This window comes from Bos grunniens, chromosome X (genome assembly GCF_055505025.1).
Source record: "Bos grunniens cultivar Pamir isolate PY7600 chromosome X, Bosgru_T2T1.0, whole genome shotgun sequence".
NCBI classification, from domain to species: Eukaryota; Metazoa; Chordata; class Mammalia; order Artiodactyla; family Bovidae; genus Bos; species Bos grunniens.
In genome coordinates this window covers 104,033,211-104,046,390 of record NC_141194.1, presented here as the reverse complement: position 1 = coordinate 104,046,390, position 13,180 = coordinate 104,033,211, and positions in this window count along the sequence as shown.

Genomic DNA, 13,180 nt, shown 5'->3' with positions numbered 1-13,180 from the left:
TGCCATGACCTTAGTTTTTTAATATTTAGTCTTAAGCTGGCTCTTTCACTCTCCTCCTTCACCTTCATCAAGAAGCTCTTTAGTTCCTCTTCACTTTCTACCATTAGATATGTCTCCTGCTTATCTTGATTCCAGCTTGTAACTCATCCAGCAAGCAATTTTCATGATGTGTTCTGCATATAGTTTAAATAAACATAGTGACAGCAGACAGCCCTGTCCTACTCCTTTCTCAGTCCTGAACCAATCAGCTGTTCTATACAGGGTTCTAACTTTGGCTTCTTGACCCACAAACAGGTTTCTCAGGAGACAGGTAAGATGTTCTGGTATTCCCATCTCTTTAAGAGCTTTCCACAGTTTGTTATGATCCACACAGTCAAAGGCTTTAGCATAGTAAATGAAATAGGTAGATGTTTCTTTATGGACTTCCCTTACTTTCTCTATGATCCATAAAATGTTGGCAATTTGATTTTTGGTTCCTCTGTCTTTTCTAAACCCAGCTTGGACATCTGAAAGTTCTTAGTTCATGTAATGCTGAAGCCTAACAGGCAAGATTTTAAGCATGACCTTAAAATCCACTGGAGGAGGGAATGGCAAACCACCCCATATACTTGGCATGTGAACCTCATGAACTGTATAAAAAATACTAATAAATTAATGAGTTTTATATTGTTCTTGATACTGTTCTTAGGCCTTTACATTGAGTATCTTATTCAATCTTCACAAAAACTATTTGATGATTTATCTATATTTGGATTTTATGAAGGAAATAATATGTAATAGGTAGGCTAGTATTAAATGATATACTTAAGAAATAAATAGAAAGGAGCCATTTAAATAAAGTTTGCTAGACAATGATAGAACATGTTGATATTAGAATTTTTTTCATTTTTTTTATTTTTTTATTTTATTTTTTTTAATTTTTTTAATTAATTTTATTTTTAAACTTTACATAATTGTATTAGTTTTGCCAAATATCAAAATGAATCCGCCACAGGTATACATGTGTTCCCCATCCTGAACCCTCCTCCCTCCTCCCTCCCCATACCATCCCTCTGGGTCGTCCCAGTGCACCAGCCCCAAGCATCCAGTATCGTGCATTGAACCTGGACTGGCATCTCATTTCATACATGATATTTTACTTGTTTCAATGCCATTCTCCCAAATCTTCCCACCCTCTCCCTCTCCCACAGAGTCCATAATAGAATTTTTTAAATTTTTATTTATTTTTTTAATTTTATTTTATTTTTAAACTTTACAATATTGTATTAGTTTTGCCAAATATCAAAATGAATCCGCCACAGGTATTAGAATTTTTAAAATGAACTATATATAATGTCAGGCTTAAGTGGTGACTCACCTGGTAAAGAACCTGCCTGCCAGTGCAGGAAGTGCAAAAGACATGGGTTCAGTCCCTGGGTCAGGAAGATCCCCTGGAGGAGGAAATGGCAACCCACTCCAGTATTTTTACCTGGAGAATCCCATGGACAGAGGAGCCTGGTGGGCTACAGTCCATGGGGGTCACAGAGTCAGTCATGTGCATGCATGACTGAGCATGCATGCACACACATATATAATTTCAAAAGTTAAAAAAAAAAAAAAAACAGGTATGCCAGTGTCATTGCTGCTGCTGCTGCTAAGTCGCTTCAGTCGTGTCTGACTCTGTGCGACCCCATAGACGGCGGCCCACCAGGCTCCCCCGTCCCTGGGATTCTCCAGGCAAGAACACTGGAGTGGGTTGCCATTTTCTTCTCCAATGCATGAAAGGGAAAAGTGAAAGTGAAGTCGCTCAGTCGTGTCCGACTTTTCGCGACCCCATGGTCTGCAGCCTACCAGGCTCCTCCGTCCATGGGATTTTCCAGGCAAGAGTACTGGAGTGGGGTGCCATTGCCTTCTCCAGCCAATGTCATTACTTAAATACAATTACAAGGCCTTCTGTAGCATTTTCATTTAGTAGTCAAATCTTTGTGATACAATGATTATTATCCCCATAGATGAGCACACCGAAGTTCAGAGAGTATAAGTGACTTGAACTAAGCCAAAGAACTCTCTAACCTTTTAACTTCCACTTTTAATATACTCTCATACTCCATTTTATTAGTCCATTATTTCTCTTCTATTCTAGTTCTATTCTCATTCAAGTAGTAATTCAATATTTCACACCCATTTATTCTTTTCATCTTTATGATGAATCTGTCCACTTATGAGCCAGAGTTCAACAAAATATACCTCTAATACCACTTTTCATAATATCATTTCTAATCACATACTGGATTTGGAAGGCATACTTAAAAATATTCTGTGCCTCATAGAGTAAGAAATATATATCAGAACCCATAGGTTAAATATGCTGCAGCAACTTTTCTCTATTCTCCAATTGGGAGAAAAACAATTAAATTTTATATACAATTCAATGATCTTCAAACACATCCTGAGAGCTAAAAAGTAAAAGGACTAATATTAAATTCCTGGCAACTGTAAAAAATCAGCATACTATATATAAGTCTTTGGAGCATGAAATAAAAGTGTATGTTGAAAATGGGGGGGAAATGAGGTGCATCATTCATATAATAATGATAGTGGTTTTTCCTATAGCATTTCAATCTGGAGGTTTGCTTTCTAGCTGTTTTAAAGGTTTTGAGTAGCTGATTTAATTGTCTCTAAGAGACAAACTAATGTTCTAACTTCATCAGAGTTATTTTAGCCTAATACTGACTCTGCCTCTTAATGTTTGGTCTTAATTTGCTAAATCAAGTGATTAAGCTTAAAGTAAATTTAATTAAAAAGGGAGAAGAGTAAAATAAGAGAGTACTGGTGAAAACAGGCTGACTTACTAGTCCAGTATATTTAAGCACATACATTCATATGTTTAGGCTTGAATATTGGCCAGATGAAATTTTATGAACCCTAGAAAATAATAGCCACTAACTCTAAGGGTATTATATTTAATACATGTAGTATTTAGATCAAGGGTACCCTCATGACCTGACTGTTTAAATTTTGGCTCATAAGCTATATTATGTGTTGCTACATCATGAAATTTGTTTCTACATCTAATTTCCTCAATAAAGTCTTCTCAAAATAAATTCAACTAATTTCCTGCGATGTTTAATATCTCCAATGATTTTAAAAATTATTGTATGTATATAGTACCATTCAAATTAAAAACTTTATCTTAGGCACCATTTAATTTGCTTTCAAAATTTTTCAGGAAAAAATATGATTTGTGCTATACTGAGGGTGAAATTCTAATGTCTGCTGGTTTCCCCCCTTATTCCCTATGAAATTGAGGAACTATATTTTTCCATTATTAATTTATGCTTGCATTCCACAACTCATCTTGAGTAAAAACATGTGCAAGACAGTGTGCTTTGTTTTGTGAGAGGTACCAAAGAGAGCTAAATGAAAATAAGACTATTTTAAACCCAGACTCTGTCACTTAACTGTGTGAATTCAGGGTTTTTTTTTTTTTAATTTTAATTTCTTTGATTCTCAGTTTTAAATTATGTAAAAGAGAGACAACAGCACCTCCCTAAATGGTTTGTGTAGATATTAAAATATATATTATATGGAAATATGTAACACAGTGCTGGGCACAGAAAGATAGCTAAATACACATGAGTCTGACAGAGACATTATATTCAGTAGATGAAACTGGCATTAAGAAAAATGTCACCTGAATGATAGATAAGAATTTAGTCAGAAGGAGTTGATAGGATATCATTCCATTGAGAGGAGAGCATGTGGAATCGTGTAAAATATAAAAATGCGGAGTCTTTTCAGGAATTTTAGGGGGAGGGCTTGAATAGAGGCTATGAATAAGAGACTGGGGAAATAAATTGGATAGTTAGATGGAGATTAGATCAAGTAGTTTGGGCCTACTTTGTTAATTAAAGATAAGATTTGAATGTTTCTAAACATGGAAGAATAATAATGAAAGCTGGATTGGTAACAGGGAGATACTGAAAAATATATGACTGATAATCAGGCTAATATAATACATCAGGTATAAATGTTTAAGGGCCTGGAACAGGAAGTTGGAAATGTGAAAATAAAGAGTGATCAAGACTAAAGATAATGATTAGAGAGCTATCTTCACACAGGTTCAAAGTATGATATGACCTGGCCCTGCCTGTCTCACTAAGGATATTTCCTGTGCCTCCATAGTCCCTCTTAAAGCTCCAATAAGAATAAATTATCTTCAGCAATTTGCTTTGTTCTTGTCTACATGCTATATACTCGCATTTGGAAGTATTTTTCATTGATTTATCCAACTGAACATCTTCATTCATCCTTCAAGCATCAGTTCAGGCATCAGACCCTCTGAAAAAAAATCTCCCCTATCCTACCTATACAAACTTCATTATTCTAGCTACTTCTTACCCTTCTATATCATTTTTTTTTCAAGGGACTGGGACCCACCTACACACATTCAGTTACAAAAGTCAGAAACATATCCTTGGGATTTCCTTGGCAGTCCAGTAGTAAGGACTCTGTGCTTTCACTGCAGGGGTCCAGATTCAATCTCTGGTCAGGGAAATAAGGTCCTGCGAGCTGCCTGTGTCATTTTGACTACTAATGGCATTGCCTTCATTACACTCTTTTTCATTTCTTAGTTTACGCAGACTATTAAGATGGTTATCACATAGTAGCACTTAATATTTCTTGAAGCCATAGCACTATATATTTATAGCAGCTTATAATTTACTATGTTTCAGCACATTGTTTTCAACACTTTACATGTACTAATTCACATAATATTAACTTTAGAAAACTCTTTAAACTAGTAATAATTATCTCCATATAACAGTTGGTATAACTCAGGCAAAGAGAGAACAAATAAAAAGAGCAATGTTTCAGGTATAGAAAACCATGAAATCAAGCATTCAAACTCAAGCATTCTGGATCCAAGCCCCCTTCTGTTAACAAATACAAAACATTCAGTCTCCTAAATGAAACTGTGAAACACATTAAAAAGGGATATTGGTCAAAGTAAATCCATGGTTAATTATTATAGTTAGAAAAAAGAAGTAGACATCAAGTAGAAATATTCAACAAAGTGGGAGGAAAATCAGGTTAGTATAGTATTGTGGAACCAAAGGAAATGTTCCTTTAAAAAAATAGGAACATGAGAGAGATTAACAGTGCCAGAAAAATAGTTGTTAATTGATAATCCAAGTCTCAAAAGAAGTGGAAAGGAAGAGAAACAAGACCACAGAATCAGTCTTCTAAATGTAGATGGCCAGTCATTTCTCAGAAATGGGAAGGGGAAAGAAAAAAGAATATTATTAGAAAATGCACAGATATAGTAATGGAGGAGCATCAAGCAGACTCATGTATAAAGATCTTGATTATGTGAGAAAAGTTGTAGGAAAGATCATCTGCTAAAATTGTCACTGAATGCACATTCATATGCCCAATGCATAGTAAGGCTAAACAAACCAAAATGTAATTTGGAGTAGACAAAGGTTTATTGCAGAGTCATGCAAGAAGACATGTGGCTGATGCCCCTCAAACTCTGAACTCCTCAAAATGATTTAATAAAGCACTTTTAAAGGCAAAGTGAGGAGAGATATGGTTAGTTGTTGCAAACTTCTTGGTGTCAGAATTCTTTGATGTTAAATGTTGGAGGCAGGAGGAGAAGGGGATGACAGTGGATGAGATGATTGGATGGCATCACTGGCTTGATGGACATGAATTTGAGCAAGCTCCAGGAGTTGGTGATGGACAGGAAAGCCTGACATGCTGAAGTCCATGGGGTCACAAAGAGTCGAACACGACTGAGCAACTGAACTGACTGACTGATAGTTGTCCATGTAGGTCAGGTCATAATGCCCCTGTAAACCTCCAATAAAGCAAATGTTATTCTCGGTCCTGCAACTTTTTATCTTTATATTAATGAACTCAAAGGTCAGAGCCCTGAGAATGGGCTCTCCTGCATATTTCAGGCTTTAGACAGCATTCTTTTACAAAAGGTGCAGAGCCAGCATGACTAAGCATAGGAACCGAACAAATCTAATACGGAATCAGATTTGTTCTTCCTTATTACAAAAGTGATGAAGACTGATTAGACTGGAAATTTTTAAAAAGGAAAAGACTTGGTAAAATCTCTACGAGGAATGAAACAAAAAAGCCATAAACTAAGTCATGTACTAGAAAAAAAATTAATTGTTAATATCTTAAAGCAAAAGAGGTGCTGAATGGCACAAAACCTAAATAGTAGTTATACTATATTTGAAGTGAAGAACAGTAACTAGAACTTAGAAAATATACTGTAATATCCAAGGATAATAGTATGGGAAGGGATAAAGGAAGAATAGAAAGAGTTCTGAAGTCCTTTGGAGTAGAAGAATACAAGCAAATTGCTGAGTCATATATAAAATTATTTATATTTTTATGGTAGAAAAATCAAGAGCAGGTGGCATAGGTGCATTTCATGAGCTGCAAATAATTAGGGTCTAGGCTTCAGATGTACAAGGTGAGCCTGAAGTATATTGTCATCCCATAAAATGTAGAATTAATCAAAAGCTACAGATATCAAAATATAAATGCTAACATCAAAAAGGTCCTACTGGGCAAAGATGAGAAGCTCATTTAAGTATCAATAAAAGTAATAGCTACAACATATTTAAATACATCAAATATTGCCAAGCTTATAATTATATTTAAAAAACAAATAAAAACTTCATTGATCACTTGTGGAGGATGCTAAGTATCATTTCATTATTATGAAATCCCAAATCTTAGTAAATAAATGAAGACATTTATCCTTCCTTTTCTATATACCCTTCATCTTCTCAGTATTACCAAATATGAGTTGAGAAGTCTGTGTATATTTAATGCCCCTATGATATAGTCTTGCCGCTCTCCTGGAAAAAATGTACATACAATTTATGTGTATGTGTGTATATTTATATATGCACATAATTTATAGGAAAAAGACTATAATAAGAAAAAATGAGGCAATATCTAGGAAAGCTAAACCCAGACACAGGGAAACTGCACAGCAAAAACAACCTGATTACTTCAGCAAGACAATAAAAAGAAAGAGGAATGGAGGAAAGGACACAGCAAGGAAAAGAGATGGTAAGAGAACTTACATATTTTTTAAAACTTAAAATATATCACCAATCAAAATAGGGTGAATTTATTTAAATATGAAGTAAAAAAAAACTTTATTTTTTTTAAGATTCAAATTTTGTTTTCATCAATGTTTGAGAATGATTACATTTACAGAGTTTTGTTATTTTTGTCTCTTTGAATTCTAATATTATAAAACTCCAAGATTCAAATAAACACCAAAAAAAAACCACCATTTATTGTTTCATTAAACTTATTATGCCATGGATTTGAAGAAGTTTAAGTTCTGATTCTCAATAAAGCAACATAAGCATATGCAATAAAGGGTGGTCAGATTGTAATGGTAGATATTCAAAAAGAGAATATATCAAGTGAACCATGCAGATCTCCTGGAGAACATGCTTAGTCAGGTCAAGAAGGGAGGGCCAGTTTCTGAAGAAACAGAGACACCTAGGAATTAATGTAGCTGGCATTCCAGAAATCAAATTGCCAACATCCACTGGATCATCAGAAAAGCAAGAGAGTTCCAGTAAAACATCTATTTCTGCTTTATTGACTATGCCAAAGCTTTTGACTGTGTAGATCACAATAAACTGTGGAAAATTCTGAAAGAGATGGGAATATCAGACCACCTGACCCGCCTCTTGAGAAACCTGTATGCAGGTCAGGAAGCAACAGTTAGAACTGGACATGGAACAACAGACTGGTTCCAAATAGGAAAAGGAGTATGTCAAGGCTGTATATTGTCACCCTGCTTATTTAACTTATATGCAGAATACATCATGAGACCTGCTGGGCTGGAGGAAGCACAAGCTGGAATCAACATTGCTGGGAGAAATATCAATAACCTCAGATATGCAGATGGAACCACCCTTATGGCAGAAAGTGAAGAAGAACTAAAGAGCCTCTTGATGAAAGTGAAAGAGCAGATTGAAAAAGTTGGCTTTAAGCTCAACATTCAGAAAACTAAGATCATGGCATCCGGTCCCATCACTTCACAGCAAATAGTTGGGGAAACAGTGGAAACGGTGGCTGACTTTATTTTTTGGGGGGCTCCAAAATCACTGCAGATAGTGACTGCAGCCATGAAATTAAAAGACGCTTACTCCTTGGAAGGAAAGTTATGACCAACCTAGATGGCATATTCAAAAGCAGAGACGTTACTTTACCAACAAAGGTCTGTGTAGTCAAGGCTATGGTTTTTCCAGTGGTCATGTATGGATGTGAGAGTTGGACTGTGAAGAAAGCTGAGTGCTGAAGAATTGATGCTTTTGAACTGTGGTGTTGGAGAAGACTCTTGAGAGTCCTGCAAGGAGATCAAACCAGTCCATCCTAAAGGAGATCAGTCCTGTGTGTTCATTGGAAGGACTGATGCTAAAGCTGAAACTCCAATACTTTGGCCACCTGATGAGAAGAGCCGACTCACTTGAAAAGACCTTGATGCTGGGAAACATTGGGGGCAGGAGCAGAAGGGGATGACAGAGAATGAGATGGTTGGATGGCATTACTGACCCAATGGACATGGTTTGGGTGGACTCCAGGAGTTGGTGATGGACAGGGAGGCCTGGTTAGCTGCAGTTCATGGGGTCGCAAAGGGTCGGACACGAGTGAGTGACTGAACTGAACTGAATCACTTCTAGCCACTTCTACTACTAAAGCCACCAGCATCTCTCAACTGGACTATGGTCGTATCTTAAAACAATACACTAAAAAAAAAAAAACTTTAAAATATTAAAATGCAGTGTGATAAATGAGAAAAGTGTCTGCCTGCAATGCAAGAGACCAGGGTTCAATCCTTGGATAGGGAAGATCCCCTGGAGAAGGAAATGGCAACCCACTCCAGTACTCTTGCCTGGAAAATTCCATGGACAGAGGAGCCTTGTAAGCTACAGTCCATGGGGTCGCAAAGAGTCAGACACGACTGAGCCGGACACTTCACTTCAAATGAGAAAAAGCACTGGATTATGTTAATATTTAGAAGTTAGTGTTAATGTTTCAGGTGTGACAACAGTATATTTTAGTTATTTTAGTAATTCTTTTGTTTCAGAAATACATATTGAGATAATTGCAGATGATATGACATGTGAGTTATACTTCAAGATATTCCTACAGAAAGCAGGGAATAGTTGTTCAGGTTAAACATCTCACCTGAAGTCATATATCTAGTGTGAATCTGATAGCCAAGAAAGTAAAAAAGTAAGTACAGTTCTGTATAATACCAAGATTGGGCAGTGGGAGCAGGAAAATGGTCTGCCTATATCATTGAAGTTTAACTAGATAAAGCAAAATGAATATTTGAATATGGTTATGCATGTCAAGCTAGCATCCAGATTAAAAACTGAGAGGGGATTCTAACAACAGAGAGGAATCAATCATACAGATCCCAATGAAGTACATGTTTGGTATATATGCTAGATATAACTTTCCTTATTCAAGAATAAATAAACCTTATGACATGGAGTCTATAATAAGATTCAGTTATATTAAGAAAATATTTCTATGAAAAATAAAAATTATAAATTCTATTTAAAATTCTAAAAGCTATACAAATTATAAATCTTTACAAAATTATTTACAAAAGAAAATAGGAAAATAGTTGGACTGCATGTTCTGTTCTTCATAAAATAAATTGAATTATGTATTTTATAAACAAGATGACAAGAAAGAAAAGGAGGTATAAGGTATAAATTAAGGATGTGTAGAAACTAAAACCTGTACTAAAATTAAAATCCACAATAGAAATATTTGAAGAAAAAAATCAGCATTTTAGAAAATCAAAATTGTGATGATGATCATGATGACATAGTGCAAACCAGAGATACTTTCTCAGAAAGCAGAGGAAAACAACAAGAAATACAAGACAAAATATGACAAAAAGCTTAGACCCAGTTTATGGCTAATTAGTGTCCCTGACTGAAATAAGCCAAAACAAATATAGCAGAAGTGACAAACAGGTATAATTTATTAAATTTTCCTAACAATTGCAATCTTGATATAAGTTAAGCTGGCAAAAAATACAGCCAATAAATGACCTTCGGAAATTTAAATGCCATGAAAAAATATCCAATATAATATATGAAAACTCCAAGCTGTGACACCAAAGTTATTACATCAATTTATCAACAGAACTTTGTTTAGTAATGTCTGCTAAAAATTTTTTATAATTTTATAGCAGTACTGAGGAGATAAAATTCTCCAGGTTTGACGCAGGATACAGGATGCTTGGGGCTGGTGCACTGGGATGACCTAGAGGGATTGTATGGGGAGGGAGGTGGGAGGATGGTTCAGGATAGGGAACACATGTACACCCGTGGTGGATTCATGTTGATATATGGCAAAACCAATACAATGCTGCTGCTGCTGCTAAGTCACTTCAGTCATGTCCGACTCTGTGTGACCCTATAGACGGCAGCCACCAGGCTCCCCCATCCCTGGGATTCTCCAGGCAAGAACACTGGAGTGGGTTGCCATTTCCTTCTCCAATGCAGAAAAGTGAAAAGTGAAAGGGAAGTCGCTCAGTTGTTTCCGACTCTTAGCAACCCCATGGACTGCAGCCTACCAGACTCCTCCATCCATGGGATTTTCCAGGCAAGAGTACTGGAGTGGGATGCCAATACAATATTGTATAGTAATTAGCCTCCAATTAAAATAAATAAATTTAAATTAAAAAAAATACAAGCCTCAAAAAAAAAAAATTCTTCTGGTGATGCCTGTTTTTCTCTTTCATCCAGTAGTTAATAATCAAATTTACTAAACTAACAAATTATTTTTTTTTAATTTTAGCTTAAATTCATACCTGTTTTGTTGCTGTTCTTAGTCATTAAGTCGTGTCCAACTCTTTGTGACCCCATGAACTGTAGCCCACCAGGTTCCTCTGTCCATGAAATTCTGCAGGCAAGAATATTGGAGTGGGTTGCCATTTCCTTCCCAGGGGATCTTCCTGACCCAGAGATCAAATCCAAGTTTCCTGCATTGCAGGCAGATTCTTTACCATTTGAGCCACCAGGGAAGCCCAAAATATTTGACAGTAATTATTAATCTAGAAATAAAGGAAAGCTCCAGAATACTTTCCTTCAGAATTTAATTACACAAAATCTGGTGAACCAACTCTACTTTCATCAGTCTAACTAAATAAATATTTTTTTTTGTTTCTGAATTAAACTAAGTATTTAAACCAAAATTGCTGTTGAAATCTAATTCTGAACAAAAGTAATATAAAAGTTGTACTTCTTCCAATAGTGTCTAACTATTCATAAATTTCCTTTGCTTATAATTTTGTTACTGGCTCAATCAACTATAAAATGTTCCTTTTGAAAAGTTACTTGGAAAAAAAAAAAAGAAAAGTTACTAGATAAAATGTGAAATTTCTTTTTCAAATCAAGCACTATGTAAGCTGATGAGCATTCTTCTCAGACACAAGAGTTTCATTGAATATCCAGCAGTTATGTTCTTATTCAGTCAGGAAATACTACTAGCTAAAAAAAAAAGTATCCCCTTATTTTTTTTTTTTTTGACAGCAGGTAGCTTCTCATGAGGAGGAGGAGAAAGAAAAAGAGGCAGTTGCCATAAGCTGCGGGTGGCTGATGAGGGGGAGGTGTCATTTGGGAAGCACAGTAGGTGGCTTGGACTCCTGAGAAAGAGGTGACAGTTGGGAGATAGCAGCAGATGTTTGCTATGACGGAGAAAGACCTCTCACCAGAGTTGTCAATGATTGTTTTTGTGCATTTTCACTGCAAAAAATCTGAACTTTGGCATTTTAACTGACAGCACCAGATATGCCTAAAAATACTTATGAAGCCTAACTACTTACAAGCTGAAAAAATTAAAAAGGCATTACTTTTGCTAATGATTGAGTCTGAATCTCAACAATTAGCAAAATGTTAAAGACGGCTTTATATTGTATATTTTCAATTGCAAATTTTCTTGAAAAATCAAGTGTTGAATATTTTAAATAGAATAAAGTTTGAGAATATGAAAGGTAGGATCATAAATTTAATCAATATTTAGGAGCAAATTCCAAGCCACCGTGATTATTTTTATGGTGCATAAATTAACGATTCAAGCTACTTCAAGATTGGTAATGGACAGGGAATCTTGGCATGCTGCAGTCCATGGGGTCACAAAGAGTTGGACATGACTGAGTAACTGAACTGAACTAATAGGCAAAAACTTCCCTAATATGAAAAAGGAAATAGCCACTCAAGTCCAAGAAGCCCAGAGAATCCCATACAGGATAAACCAAAGGAGAAACATGCCAAGACACATATTAATCAAAGTAATAAAAATTAAGCACAGAGAACAAATATTAGAAGCAGCAAAGGAAAATGAAACAAATAACATACAAGGGAATCCCCAGAAGCTTAACAGCTGATCTTTCAAAAGAAACTCTGCATCCCAGAAGGGAGGGGCAAGATATATTTAAACATATAAAAATAACCTAAAAGCAAGATTAGTCTATCCAGCAAGGATCTCATCCAGATTTGAATAAAAAATCAAAAGCTTTACAGATAAGCAAAAGTTATGAGAATGCAGCACCATCAAACCAGCTTTACAACAAATGCTAAAGGAAATTCTCTAGACAAAAAACACTAGAGAAAGAAAAGGCCTACAAAAACAAACCAAAAACAATACAGTAAATGGTAATAGGATCATGTGTGTGTGCGTGTGTGTGTGCACACTAAGTCATTTCAGTTGTGTGTCTCTGCAACCCTATTGACTATAGTTCACCAGGTTCCTCTGCCCATGGGATTCTCCAGGCAAGAATACAAAAGTGGGTTGCCATGCCCTCCTCCAGGGGATCTTCCCAACTCAGGGATCAAACACACACCTCGTATGTTTCCTTCATTGGGAGGTGGTCTCTTTACCACCAGCACCACCAGGAAAGCCCAATAGGATCATCAGATCAGATCAGATCAGTTGTTCAGTAGTGTCCGACTCTTTGCGACCCCATGAATCACAGCACGCCAGGCCTCCCTGTCCATCACCAACTCCCGGAGTTCACTCAGACTCAGGTCCATCGAGTCAGTGATGCCATCCAGCCATCTCATCCTCTGTCATCCCCTTCTCCTCTTGTCCCCAATCCCTCCCAGCATCAGAGTCTTTT